This window comes from Stylophora pistillata, chromosome 14 (genome assembly GCF_964205215.1).
Source record: "Stylophora pistillata chromosome 14, jaStyPist1.2, whole genome shotgun sequence".
In the NCBI taxonomy this organism is placed as follows: Eukaryota; Metazoa; Cnidaria; class Anthozoa; order Scleractinia; family Pocilloporidae; genus Stylophora; species Stylophora pistillata.
In genome coordinates this window covers 22891732-22905756 of record NC_142532.1, presented here as the reverse complement: position 1 = coordinate 22905756, position 14025 = coordinate 22891732, and the positions used below count along the sequence as shown (strand labels likewise).

The 14025-nt window shown below is 37.3% G+C and overlaps 2 long non-coding RNA genes across 2 annotated transcripts; one reads left to right on the top strand and one right to left on the bottom strand.

Moving 5' to 3' along the window:
• The first annotated feature begins 3934 nt into the window (after positions 1-3934).
• Positions 3935-4452, top strand: LOC148717114 (uncharacterized). The gene is made up of 2 exons (XR_015995671.1): positions 3935-4057; positions 4221-4452. It is a non-coding gene; the product is annotated as an uncharacterized LOC148717114 (long non-coding RNA).
• Positions 4453-7549: 3097 nt separating this feature from the next.
• LOC148717113 (uncharacterized) lies at positions 7550-12008 on the bottom strand. The gene is made up of 3 exons (XR_015995670.1): positions 11908-12008; positions 10278-10360; positions 7550-8508 (listed from the first exon to the last, which is right to left on the bottom strand). It is a non-coding gene; the product is annotated as an uncharacterized LOC148717113 (long non-coding RNA).
• Positions 12009-14025: the final 2017 nt, after the last annotated feature.

Sequence of the window (14025 nt, the reverse complement as noted above, 5' to 3'; positions counted from 1 at the left end):
ACCGAGTGTTTTTCTATCGAATTTATCGGGTATCGGATCCTGCGGCACGAGAAAAATGGCTGCCTAGTCTCATTCACAAGGCATCAATCAACAAAGGAGTGTCAGGCTTTTCCGATATTCTGATTGGTTGTCTGGATATTCGCATCTAAAGCTAGAGTAGCGAAAAATATGCGAAGCGTTTTGCGTAAATGGATACCACGTAAAAAATATTTAAAAGATCAAAATTTCCTGACACACTTTTGTTAGTCATCATCCCGGGAATGTTTTGGCGAAATTTCACGAAAATCGGTCAAATCTACATACCCTATAAATTCATTCAAAGTGGATGTATTCCTCTCAAAATCAAATGCGAGATTTTAGCTCCCAAAGGTTTGTAAACAACTTGCGCCACACCAGGACATTATCTCGCCTCCTGAAACCGCAAACCAATGAGAAAGACGAGACCTGACGTCAATGACAATGGATCAAGATTTTCCCGGGAAAAGTATCGTGTAGCAGTCTTTTTTTTTTTTTATTTTTTTTATCTCGCCCTGTTGATCGTTTAGTAATCGACAAAGTCGGCGAAGAGAAAACCCGCGGCAGAAAGGGTAAATCTGTCGCATTCTTCTTTTTCTCCGTCAATTTCGTCAGATTCCAACGAAGAATGTTGTTTACAACCTTCTGTGGTTTTGACTTTAATTTTTCAGCTCTTTGCCCCAAGGATAATCGAATGCTGTCGATCTTCAGTGGATGCCGAGCTTGTCGACGGCTCCTGGCCAAACCAAGAACCTTTGTCGCTTTGTTTTGTTTTGTTTTGCTTTTTTGACAAAATGCTGCCATTTCTCTCTTCTTTGGACCTTTTTTTTCTTTTTCTTTACCCAAGGACTCTTCTCTAATTTTGAGTTTTGTGTTATATCCACGAGAAAAGACTTTCTACGAGCAGATTACTTCCACGTGTGAAATTTGTCAAGGGCGCGATGTAATATTCCTCCGAATATTCGACTATTCCCCCAGGGGGTTCGCCCATTTACGAGATTATGACACCTTCCTGATTTATTAACTTTTATTCGAAAATACGTTTTTTAAATAAGTCGGACGCTTTTTGAGATTTTTAATTTTTTTCTTTGGCAAACGCAAGTTAAAAAGTGTAACTTCAATCTAGTCAAAAAAAAATCAGCCTCTGAAGGTAGGAAGTAACCTGAAATAAGCGCGCTTAATAATGAATAATAATAATAATAATAATAATAATAATAACAAGAATAATAATGGTCTCTATTGATTCAAAACAGAAAAATACAGTCCTAATGTTACAAGCAATTTGAGTTAAAAGAGTTAAAAGGTTAATAATTCCACAAAATTAAATTTACCACCTGATTACAGTTAGAAATTGTCATATAGGTTATGTCTAAAAATTAAACGACCAACGAATGTATATTTAAAACGTTTACTTTTGATGCTTGTTATGGTGCCAGACCTAGTCCGTAAATTGTAGCTGCAGGCCTTTACAAGCGAATAAAAAGCGACAGGGGTGATTGGCGGCCTTAGAAACCTTTTTAAAAATACTACTGCTTCTGTAAAATTGATCGTAAATTGTGATTTCTTGTAATAAAATTTCTTTTCCAACAACGATCGAAAAAAACATTGTACTCGGGTGAGGTCGGAGTCTGATGCTCCATATGAGCATACGTGAAATCGGGGAAGTACTAAGGAAGCGAAAAGAAAGTCTATTTCTACCTGCTTATACCCCTCTTTACGTAGAGAGCTAAGGACATAGAGGCATTTAACATGTGTATTGAACCTACAGTCACTCTTAAAGGTGACACCTAGAATGCTCACATAAGTACAACTAGGGATCCCTAATACAGGAGGGTACAATTCATGATTGCCTTTCTAGGACTGTAAGCTCCTTACATTTGCTAGGGTTACAGAACATTCCATTCTTTTCTATCCACTCTAAGAAATGTTTGACCAATGTCTCAGACATGTCTTTAACTTTGTAAACAGGAGCAATGATATTTGAAACAGCAGCATACTAGAATAACACTGGCAGGGTATCTAAATAGATCTCTAGATCATTTATAAAAATATGGAATAGATAGGGTCCGCTTACGCTACCTTGAGTAGTACCTTGATTCAATAATTTCCAATCAAAAGAAATATTATTGTAGCAAATTCTTTGGTTTCTACCTTTCAAAACACACGGGTATAGTTTAATTATATATGGATTTAATTGGAGATTTCTCAACTTTCTTGCGAGCAAGAATCAGAATACGGTAATTGAATTTTTTTTATTGGTTGATTGAAAAAGTGATGGACTCAACACAGAAAGTGTGTTTTTCTGAAGGGATCGATCGATGTTTTAACAGTTTTTTTTTTTTTTTTGCCCTAATTAAACTTTCCATTGTAAACTCCCAAACTGCCACTCGATACGTGGAAAACATCCAACCAAAGCCACTGCATAAAGCAATGACGGGAAGATGTTTTTCATGAAACGATGGATTGCTGTTGTTCCTGCCAAAGACGTACAAGTAGATATAAGTCATTTCATTAACTTGTTTGGAATAAAAAGTACAAAAGAAGAAATTGTAGAGCCGGTGCAAACGAGCGGATATGTAAATGTAGAAAAGTAAGATGTCAGAATAGCATGAAATAACAAATTTAAAAAAGAAAAAGTTTGTGATCAGCATCAAAGGAGAAATCGAGATGTTCTTCTTGATATGTAAAGAAAATCGCGAAAAAAGGTTGTATGTTTGAAAACACAGAAATGAGGTGCGTCGCCATTCAAAGCCTTTCTCAGGCCACACTTTCACCATCTGCTTACACTTAAAAGTAAACCGTTCTGAAAATCCATCACACCCACGTCTAGGGTAATCCGAGAAGAAACTTCAGATGTTAATACAGAGGGTTTCCTTTCATATTTATATATGAATCTTAAGCTGGCCTGTACTTCTGTGATGCACTTCACCCAAACATTAGTAAGATGTCATGGCCTCCGAAACCTACCGAGCTATGTGATAGTGCAGTCAAACTTTCAGAAGAACTAGATGCGTTTCTATACCCTAAACTGGCAACACACACACATCTCAGCGGAATATTCTGATCGCGTCAGGCGCCTTGTTACCTCTTTTGGCCAGGACATTATTTAAGGAGTTACGGCAGGAGTACAAAAACCACCCAAGCAAATACTGTTACCGTATGCCGAACAATGTTCAACTTATCCAGATGCCACACCGACTGGGGCATGAGATCGCTCTTTTGCCTGAAACTAGCAAGCCATATATCAAAGCAACACTCCCGTGGGGTATTATAGATAGATTGGAGGAGACCCTTTCTGGTGCGGGAACCAAAAAGCCAATGGCTAGAATTGATTTAACATTTCTGTCCTTAATGAGGTTCAACTGTCTCACTGGCTGTCAACAGATATCTCCCGAGTATCGATGTGCCTGCTACTGACATGGCTACCGTTCACAAGGTTCTAGTGCAGTCTCTCAAGGTAAAGAACACGCTCAACTTAAAGAGCATCGGCTTCGTCATTGACTTAACACTGTATGCAAAGGCAAGCGAGGGACAATGGAAACAAAGCGCAAAATTGAAAGATATGGTAATGAAAATGGAAGTATTCCACACAGCATGCACCATGTTGTCCAACACTGGCAAACGCTTCCAGGATGCTGGCTTGCGGGAACTGTGTGTAGAGTGTGATGTGATAGCAGAAGGTTCTATTGCAGAAGTTTTAAAGGGACTTACTCGTGTATGAAGCCCAATACTGATAAATCCCTTGATTCCGCTATTCCTGGTAAGTGGAAAATTTTCTTTACGGAATTTAAAAAAAATCAAAAATGAAAAAATGAAGCTGTAAACCTATTTGTTTCTGTACTTCTAAAGATAGCAAACTTTAAATAAAGTAACAAGAAATCATCTTTATAAAGTTATGTTTTTATAGACTCATGCATAATACAAATTTAACTGCCAACTGCAAGAAGAAAAAAAATCAAGGCCTTTCTCTTTAACTTTAATGATGACAAGGACATAGGAGAGCAAAGACATGACAATGAGGAGAGGAAGACTTTAAGTGAGGGTAAGATTTAACAAACAAAATTCATTAAGTTTCATGGCTGATGAATTTCTCCAGTTTTCTAATTTGCTCAAAGCATTCCAAAATGGGAAATTCAGACCAATCCCGCATGACCAAAAACCTATAAACAACTGACGACAACAATTTCTTCTTACTATCCTCACAGAACCAGAAAGGAAGAAAAAGAAGAGCCGAAAGAGAAGAAAGAAGAAAAATAATGAATCTCAGCAAGAAGGAAACGAAAAACCTAGTTAAAGTGTAGATGAAGTTATTAATAAGTGCAAAAATTATCATGCAATGTCTTGTATATTGAAATAGCCTTAACTTTTCTTTTAATACCTGTCAAAAAGTTATCTTTGCAAATGTGATGAGAATAAATGATATAAAGTTTTCCAATATGTATTAGTCGACTGTAATCGGGCCAGATGGTATTATTTGACAACATTTTCCAGAGGCAAAGAGATCAACGAGCTATAATTATATGCAACTGATAAAAAAAATTCTTGTTTTAGTCATCATGGTCATTATGCACTTATCAGCGGCCGTCCCAGGGGGGGAGAGGGTGACCCCGGGGAACCCCTGGGCATTTTCAAAGGAATTTCCTAAACCCCCTAACCAACAATAACATTGTTCAACATAAAGCTACCAATGCCCTTCCCCTGGGGACAAAGAAGTATGCTCTACTAACTCAAACAATGTAATGCTCCGAAAGAATGTTATTTGCCACAAACTAAAACTTACTTCAGCTTGTGGTTACTATACAGGGCTATACAGGGCTCAAAGTTAAAAACATCCTATGTGGCTTTTTTCCGGCAACTAACTGGAAAAAGTAGTAGTAGTAGTTTTTTTACATCTGTAGGTATCAATGGTAATAGCCAGTCACCATGGTAAGGATCTTTTATTCTCAAGATGGCGGCAATGGTAAAAATCCAGTGGGTGTTTTCCCATGTGTCTCGTCTCGGAGGTGCAAATGCACTTCAATGCAAAATTGGCGACAAAAGTCTATTCCCCCGTATGACCCCAGGGTCGATCCCCAGGATGGCAGCTGCTAAGTGCATAATTATTAATCTCGTTATCTGTTTCTTAAAAATTCACAAACAATCATTTTATAAATCAAAGATCTCTTTCTAAAAATATTCTTACCGAAGCAATCTCATCTCTGTAATAATCTAGAAAATTTTCCTAAACATAAACATGTCAGAACATTTTTTCATAGCGAATTAGATTTGTCATTTTGATTTGCGTTTATTTTGATGAGATCCCTGAGATAAAAGATAGTTTACGACGAAAAAATTCATTTTAAGAAAGAAATGATCATGTACTTTTAGATCATGTATTCTATGAATACAGTCCTCATAAATTACTCGGGCTTTCCGAAGGAAACGCCCGAAATAAATTCGGCTTTTTTTTTTCAATTTGAACCTTTGGCATCTGTGGGAACCTACTGCTATATCGTAATATATTTTTTTGATTATTGTCTAGTACCATAACAACATTCATTACACTCTAGCAGGCAAAAATAAAAACAAGTAGACTTATTCATGATTGGAAATGAAAAAATTGCGTAACGACAGTAACAATGGCAATAGGGCAGTCTCCTAAAGATAACTCCAGATGTGCGATATAGAAAGCCCAAGTTCAAGCAGCTATGCGTCTACTTAAAGGGAAAAAAAAAAGTCTAAAACAGCAAAATATGATGAAATATTCCTTGCATAATGAATATGAAGTTTCAGCATTAAATTCTTATTTATCAAAATGTACTTCTTGCATGGTTTTAATTTCTGGCTTCCCTCTTATTGTGGAAAAATGAAGTAAATTTAGTAATGGGACAGGATCCGATTCCAGCTTTGAACTTAATTCGACACAAATATTCAATGCTACTTTATGTGCTGAAATTTATAAAAATATCGGTTAAGGCCTTCCCTGCACTTTATAATCCCAAGAAAAAGAAAATAGAGATTACCTTAACATATTGCAGCAAAATCCCAGCTTATCTTGAACCTAAAACTTTACCCTGGAAAAAAAAAACTATACTTCTGCGCATGCGCCAAGAGCAAAGTTTGGCACACGAGCCTTCTTTCGCAAAACGTCTCTCGTTTCTAAAAACGAGTCTCGTTTCTAAAAACGAGTCTCGTTTCTACAAACGAGTCTCGTTTCTATAAACGAGTCTCGTTTCTACAAACGAGTCTCGTTTCTACAAACGAGTCTCGTTTCTATAAACGAGTCTCGTTTCTATTCACAAACAAACGAGTCTCGCTTGAAATCGTTTATCGAGTGACTTATAAATCGTGACGATTTAAAATCGACTCGTTGCCCAGAAACTGTGAGTGATCCTGCTGAAGAGTAAGTTCTAGAAACCGTGCATGTGTATCTGGTCTGGTTTAGCTAGCTTAAGCTGTTTCAGAAAATCACTGATATTGCGACGCTGGTCACCTTGTAGCTGTATCACCTCACCATATTCTGGGTTTTCAACAACTGTTCCATTGCAGTTGAATTCCTGCAAAGGGGAAAAACACAAAAAATTTTGATCACATGTTGTCATAAGGGTAGAACACCTATCTTCTGCAAAGTCATATTGACAAAGGGATTGGAATAACATTCCCAGGTTACCGTAACATTGTGCTTTGCCTTTTCTCTCGCCAATTGATTCCATAATTTTTGTTGCTTGCTCATAAAATGTCCTGGCCTATATAAACTTACTTTGTGCGTGAAGTGTTTCTGCCAGCTTTAAATTAAACCACCCCTTTTCAGTGTCATCAGAGTGGTATAGGAGGAGTTTCCTGAGACATATTTCTTGACTTTTGTAATCTTCCCTGGCATTGTAAGCATGGAGCATTATCATGTAAATGCATTGGAACATCAAGTTTGCCAATGAACTATTGATGCTCAACGCCTTATTCTTTAGTACTCTCAAGCATTCTTTACATAAATCGATGGCTTGTAACACACGACCTGTGTTAAGAAGGAAGACTGCGATTGCCAAACTTATGTAAACGGTAATTAGAAGTTATTCTGTGCTGTCCATGTTGATCTTCTTGGTTGTCATTTGAAATAAAAAAACATTATTTACCACAGATGAGTGATTCAAACTTTAATTAATAATGATTAATAGTGTTGCTCGACGAGGCTTCCTTTCGGTCTAAAGACATGAGATTCTAACAGGGATAGAGAAGCTCTTGGGTTCGAAACTGAATGTAACGTTTGAATCAGGCAGTATTTACAGTGAAATCTCACTGTGGAAGGTTCGGTAACGTAATGAAATGCACCAGAAAGGTTGTCCAATCGATTGATACCTTAATGGCTTTGCCATAATTTTCCATTTTTATGTTTTTACATGTAATAAAAAATCGGACATGACTAAAAGTTTCGGGCGACACGACTTCCGATGAGTTGACTTTCCGGCGAGTTGACCGTAAGCCGTCCACCCAGGACCCATATATCCCCTCCCATGTGTTAAGTTCCAAGAGTTGGATGTCGCCATAGTAATTGCACAAAATGACACATCAACCAATGCTAGGAGTAACAACTGATTTATTTCTCATAGTGAATCATATTATATACAGGCTTTTAGATAGGCATAACTAGAACGAAACGATAATCATTTTAGGTATTTACCACAGAGGAAATTTGCAGGTGAGCAGTAGTACGTTGTGGTGTATTCTAATCTGGGGCAACTGTTGGGTTGCTCGGAATATCCGGGCATGTATTCTAACACCATGTCCTCTTCGAAAAAGTTTTACATAGGTTTATGTCAACCTGCTTCCCAACTTCTCTCCTTTTTCCCTCCCCGCTTGTCTCTCGTAAACGACGGGTGACGCTATATCGAAGGCGTTCGTCGAGGGTCGAACACACAAGTTTATAGTACAGCAGTTAAATTTAATTTACGTCGTGTAAGCTGTAGCACGTGTTCCACACGAAAATTTCAAACCCGAAATGTGTAAGATCGTAGTGAACAAAGGATGAAGATATACAAAAACTAATGAAAATTTTTTCAGTATGTTTTGGCTACTTAAAAGGCTATCAATGCGTCAATAAACCTAACAGTTACGTTTGAATTTTGGACGGTAACTTCGAATCTTAAAGGGTAAATTTTAAGAGAGATTCTCCTTGGAGTGTTGAGTCAATTTCTTACTTACGTAACACGAAAAAATTGTCAACACTTAAGCGTCAAATAATTCGTGAAATAACGGGAATTTCAGGAATTTTACACAGCCAAGCTTAGTCTTAAGCCAGTCCCACAATGGGAAGAATATTCTCCAATATCAATTTACGTCACTAATCCGCAACGATGTTGTGAAATTAACAAGGGCAGACAAAGTACGGGTAGCTAGAGAGAGTCTGAGAAATCCACTTTGATGCAACTTGCGTGGAGGTACTGGCCACAATTGTCGCATCCCAGCCAATCTTCTCCATCGTCGTCATGGCACACTGTGATGCAGACGTTGATGTTTCTCCTACAGCGGACGGAACATGTATTTCATTATCATTCACTTAAATATGTCTTCTTTTTTATTGGGTCAGGTCTCATACTTTGACTCTTAAGGCCAGGATAGAGAAAGCCAGCCCGTTTTAGCGTCAGCGACCTCACTACAAATATCATGACAGGCAAATAAAGGGTTACTTTATTCTCAAAGAGACTGCCGTTTTAAATTGAAGGAACAGCTTTTTTCACTTATGACTCAATAGTTTTACACTTGTTATAAGTACTGAAAGTCGACTTTGCATGCCCATCGTGTTCGCTCTTCTTTTGGTAGAACAGGGCAAGTCAATAAGTCATGTCGATCTGCAGTACTTAGTCGCTATTAGATAAATAGGGTTTATTACTGCGAGGGACGCTTGCATATATTTTATGAAGGCGCAGTACAAATATGTGATTTTCATTTATTCAAGTTCATTAACGGGTTTAATACGAACCAACATAATGCCCTGCTCCCAGTTGGCTTGTTAGCTCAGTTTGTAGAGCACTGCACCAGTATCGCAGAGGTTCAAATCCCGTACGGGCCTAAAATTTTTTCAGGCCTTTTTTCCACCTACTAAATAAGTAGGGTTTATTACTGCGAGGAACGCTTTCACAAATTTTACGAAAGCGCGGTACACATATATTATTTTCATATATTTACTGAGTCGTCGCCATCATTACGCTTTCTAGTGTCTTACTCAAAAATTGTCTTCAGTTTTTAAATGTCATCCTTTCGCGGGATTTCGCAATATTCGCGAGTTTCATAATTTGCCCGCTGACCAAAGTTACTGTTTATTCTTACCCTCGACGAACGCCTTCGATATAGCGTCACCCGTAAACGACGAGATCGGTTTGCGCCTCTTGCATCGGAAATTTTCCTTCGATTATCAATCGACTTAGTAAAGCAGTATTTTCATTTGTGAGACTTGATTATCAGTAACTTTTTTTTTCATTTATGGTACTATTCATTGGCTGAATCGTGAAAGAAATATTTCAAATGTGATTCTCTTTTCAATTTCTCAATATGTGCTGTTCGGTAGGTAGATCACGGTAATTGAAATCTTACATTTGAAACGAGATAGGAAATTTGAGAGATTTCGTCCTCATTGCTGCTTTTGTTTTGTTTTGCTTAGTCTCTTCGATAGTAATACGAGGTAAAAAGGAGATTTTATATTTCAGCTAACTCTGTGACTACCCGATGTCGTTTCAGTGAGCGCTTATTATTGTTTTCAATTTCCCACAGATATTGCAATTGTCGCAATCTCTCAACAAAGAGCCCTAACAACAAAAGGGAGCTGAAATTTCATCTCCTTTGTTGGTTGGTGCTCAATTGAACCTGTTTAGTTCCGTTCTAAGCATGAAAAGTATTCTTAAAATCAGAGAAGACGATTTGTGACAAGAAGTTTCCATTCCAGACCCATCAAAAAAGTAGTTATCTATATGTTAAAATGAATCTTACATCGATTTTGATTGGTTCTTACTCATGATCTATCGGAGGAAAGAGATAAAGGTGACTTCACTGTTTTCAGAGCTTCTTTGTTGTATAAAACAATTAGATCCCTATTAGTAATTAATTTTAGGGTATCATGATGAAAAAAAAAAAACCATCCTTATTCCTTTATATATCTCGTTCCATGGACAAATTCATAGTTTCTCTTTTTGTATTCTGAAAATGTATTTATTCTTTCTGAATTTTTTCCTGCAGCTTTCTCAACGGTATAATTATGTTAACTTTATCTTGAAAACAGCACCGGTACAACTCACCTTCTAACGTTAGAAACGTTCCTTGTTCGTTTTTAAGGCATAGGAACTTGTTTACGATCCTGTGATGGAGGTCAACTTCTCACCTGGAAAAGAAGAAAAAATTTCCAAAGTAAAAAATTTGGAAAATCATCAAAAGGACATTTTTGTTCTTCCTTGTCACGCCCTCAAACTGAAAGCAAACCCATTGAGTTGGCTTGAGGCCAAGAATCATTGAGATAATTTAGGACATTGAGAAATAAGAACCTGCCTGAGTCTTTTGTCAGAGTCAAATATTTTCCGACGATAAGATATTCGCCCAAAAAACTTACTGAGTGTAGTTTGTGGAGGCTAATGTTGGTCCCTTTCAACGCTAGACTGCAAATATGATTACCATATGGAAAACATATATTTTTTCTTTTCGCCTTAAAAAACTATAAGATTCCCATTGCGTACTGAAAATGATCAAGAGACAAACAATCATTTGAAACCATCATTTTTATACATTCAAGATAGCTTTCTCAGTCCGCCATTTTGATATCTAGGAATAGCACTGGAGGTCATGTTAATGAGTGGCAAAAAGTTTCATTTTTCTCAGGTCTTTTCCTTTCGGGGTAAACCGTCAATGCTCTTGTATTCGGTAATATTTTTAATTTTGGAATTTATGGGGTGAAGCAAAAACAAAGGATTTCGACCGGCGCAATCTTCCATTGAGTGTTAGCGTCATAATAAATTCTCAAATCGTCCTTTCCCAGTTCTGTTGTATTCATATTAACGGCCCGTACATCATGCATCAGTTTAGAATAAAAAAGATTAACTCCTTTCATCATTATCTGATAATTTATCAGTTCCTGTTTTCACTGTTTTTTTTTAATACCTTTGATCGCGATTTTCAGTTTTCCTACAGTTGAACCTGTCTTAAGCGGTGTTCAGTGTAACCACCTCCCACACAAATTACGATATCATGTGAGCGACACATTCCACTTTTCTCCTAATACTGGGATGCTGTTATAAGACAATGTTTTTGAACCCCTAACCAATCCCTCATTCGAGAAAACCTGCCCACCCCTAAGGAATTTGACGGTACATAAATTTTGTAAGTGTTATGATGGAACACAGAAAACAATCTTTTACTCGGCCGAGTTATCAGAAAATCCCTCATTCCCAAAACTCCGCTCATCCGACCTTAAAAGTTTATGACAGCCTTGGAAAGTGAAACCTCAAAGTAACTTCCGTGAAATAAGATTTTTCTGGCAGCAAAAAGGAGAAGAATAACCCGTTCTTTAAAGGAATTTTCGATAAGATGCAGAGAGACAAAACAAAAACAATTTGACCTGATGAGAATGCAGTCTTTTTAAGTCAAATTCATTTAGGGTCGTTATCCCCCTTTCTCTCTCCTCCCTAAAAGAGGTATCATTTGTTGATCATCACTTACACGAAGCCTCTTGATCTTCCAATCACGTAATTATTACAATATTACCGTTTAATTAGATTAATATCCCAAAGAAATAAACGTAGATAGTAATGTATTGTCTCCAAGGAGTACAACACTGATCAAACAAAGCCTTTTCTCTTATTTACCAACTTTGTCAGCCACCGCAAGTGGAAAATGAATAGCTCATGAAGAGTGGATCGTCACGCACAGATAGCTTACCGTTACAAGATAGAGGCTCTAATTGGACTGTAACAAGTCTGGAAAGTGATTTTCTGATAAAAATCCAACGGTTCTTGCAAAACAGTGTGTACTGAGACCGGATGTTACCTGTAAAAATAGTAAATTGTTTCATTTTTGCATGCTCAAATCCATCATCGATAAAAAGAGGTTCGACGTGCAAAACCGAAATACATGTATGTACATCAGATGGTGCTTCAAAAGAAGGGTAACAAATATCCGTCTCTTTTTAACTTTCCTTCAGTGGAGGGAACTAGATGATTTTCAGTTAAGCTTTTGTAATGGACATTTAGTATTAAAAATTTTCATATAACGGTCGGAATCATGCTCGAGGTTGATGCGTTAGCAGATAGCCCTTCGGCTAACTCAGAGGATGACGGAATTTAATCCTCCGAGAAGGTAGCTTTAAAGAAATCATCATATCCAATGCTGGTTAACATACTAGTCAATTAATCGAATTTACTCAGTGTTTGGTAGGTCAATATTTATTTACTTATTTATTTATTTATTTATCATAATTTAATGGCAATGATGACAAATAAATAAACCTAAATGTACAAACAAACAAAGCCATAAGGCGTATATAAGAACGATCCTTCGCAGTAAAGCACTATTTGAGCAATAGTGGAAATCAGACCTGAAAAAAATTTCAGGCCTGTACGGGATTCGAACCACTGACCTCTGCGATACTAGTGCAGCGCTCTACCAATTGAGCTAACAAGCCAACTGGGAGCAGGCCATCAAATTAATTCGATATAAACCCGTAGATGATAAATCGAACAACAACAAACATATGAAACATATGAGTGAACTGCGGTTATGAGACGTATATAAGAACGATCCTTCGCAGTAAAGCACTATTTGAGCAATAGTGGAAATCAGGATAACCATAAGGATTAAGTTAACCATAAGGATAATCTGTAAAAGAATGGAGCACTCCATGCAAGACAGATCACCGTGTAGCTAATCTAAATAAGTCAAATATAATGAGGGACAGAAAAATTTTAGATCAAAAATAAAAACATTAAAAAACGTCAATGTTCCTTACTTAAAAACTTCCTCACTCTAGACTTAAAAACTGCAAGACTAGGAGATCATCTAATATCTAAGGGTATCGAACTCCACATTTCAACAATTCTATTAAAATAAGTGGATTTCAAATTAGTCGTTGTCGCAAAATTCATCTTCAAGGAATAGTCATCAACATGTCTAAATCTGTACGGATCGTCCCGAGAATAAAAATTGAAAAACGGAAAAACAACCCCATTTAAACATCCATACAAAAATGTAACATAAAAACGATAACGTCTCTTTTCAAGTGAAAGCAAATTGAGACATTTCAGGCGCTCGTCATAAGTAAAATTCCTTTTTCCGAGAATAAATTTTTTTCCCCTCCGCTGTATGCGCTCAAGCTTTTCAATGTTTCTTTCTTGGTATGTGGCGACCACAGAATTGTTCCATATTCCACTTGCGATCTAACCAACGTGCAGTACAGCATCTTCAGAGTTTCGGTGTCCTTCCAGCCTCTACAGGTTCTTCTTAGCAGGCCCAAGATTCTATTAGCTTTATTTTTAATAGCATCAACATGAGAGTTCCAGGAAAAATGATGTTTCATAAGCAAACCTAGGTCGCGAAACTCATAAACTTCCTCTATGTACGATCCGTTTAGGGTGAAGCTAGATTTAAATGGTTGTTTCTTCAGGGTAAAGCGCATCTTCTTGCATTTCTTAACATTGAAGGTCATCCTGTTCCGTTGACTCCAAGCGCACAGACTATCTAGATCGTCTTGAAACATCATTTGGTCATTTGGACAATTTACCACCCTAGACACCTTGCAGTCATCTGCATAAAGTGCCACAGAGCTCTCTTGGACTACCTCAAACAAATCACTGATGAAAATAAAAAAAAACAAGGGGCAAAAAATGGACCCCTGCGACACGCCAGATCTGATATTCAGCCAGCTAGAACTTTTGCCATCCATCACAACTCTCTGCTTACGACACGATAAATAATCACCACACCAGGCTAGCAGTGACCCTACTATTGCAAAGTTACGCAGTTTATGCAGTAGAATCTTATGGTTTACGCGATCGAACACCT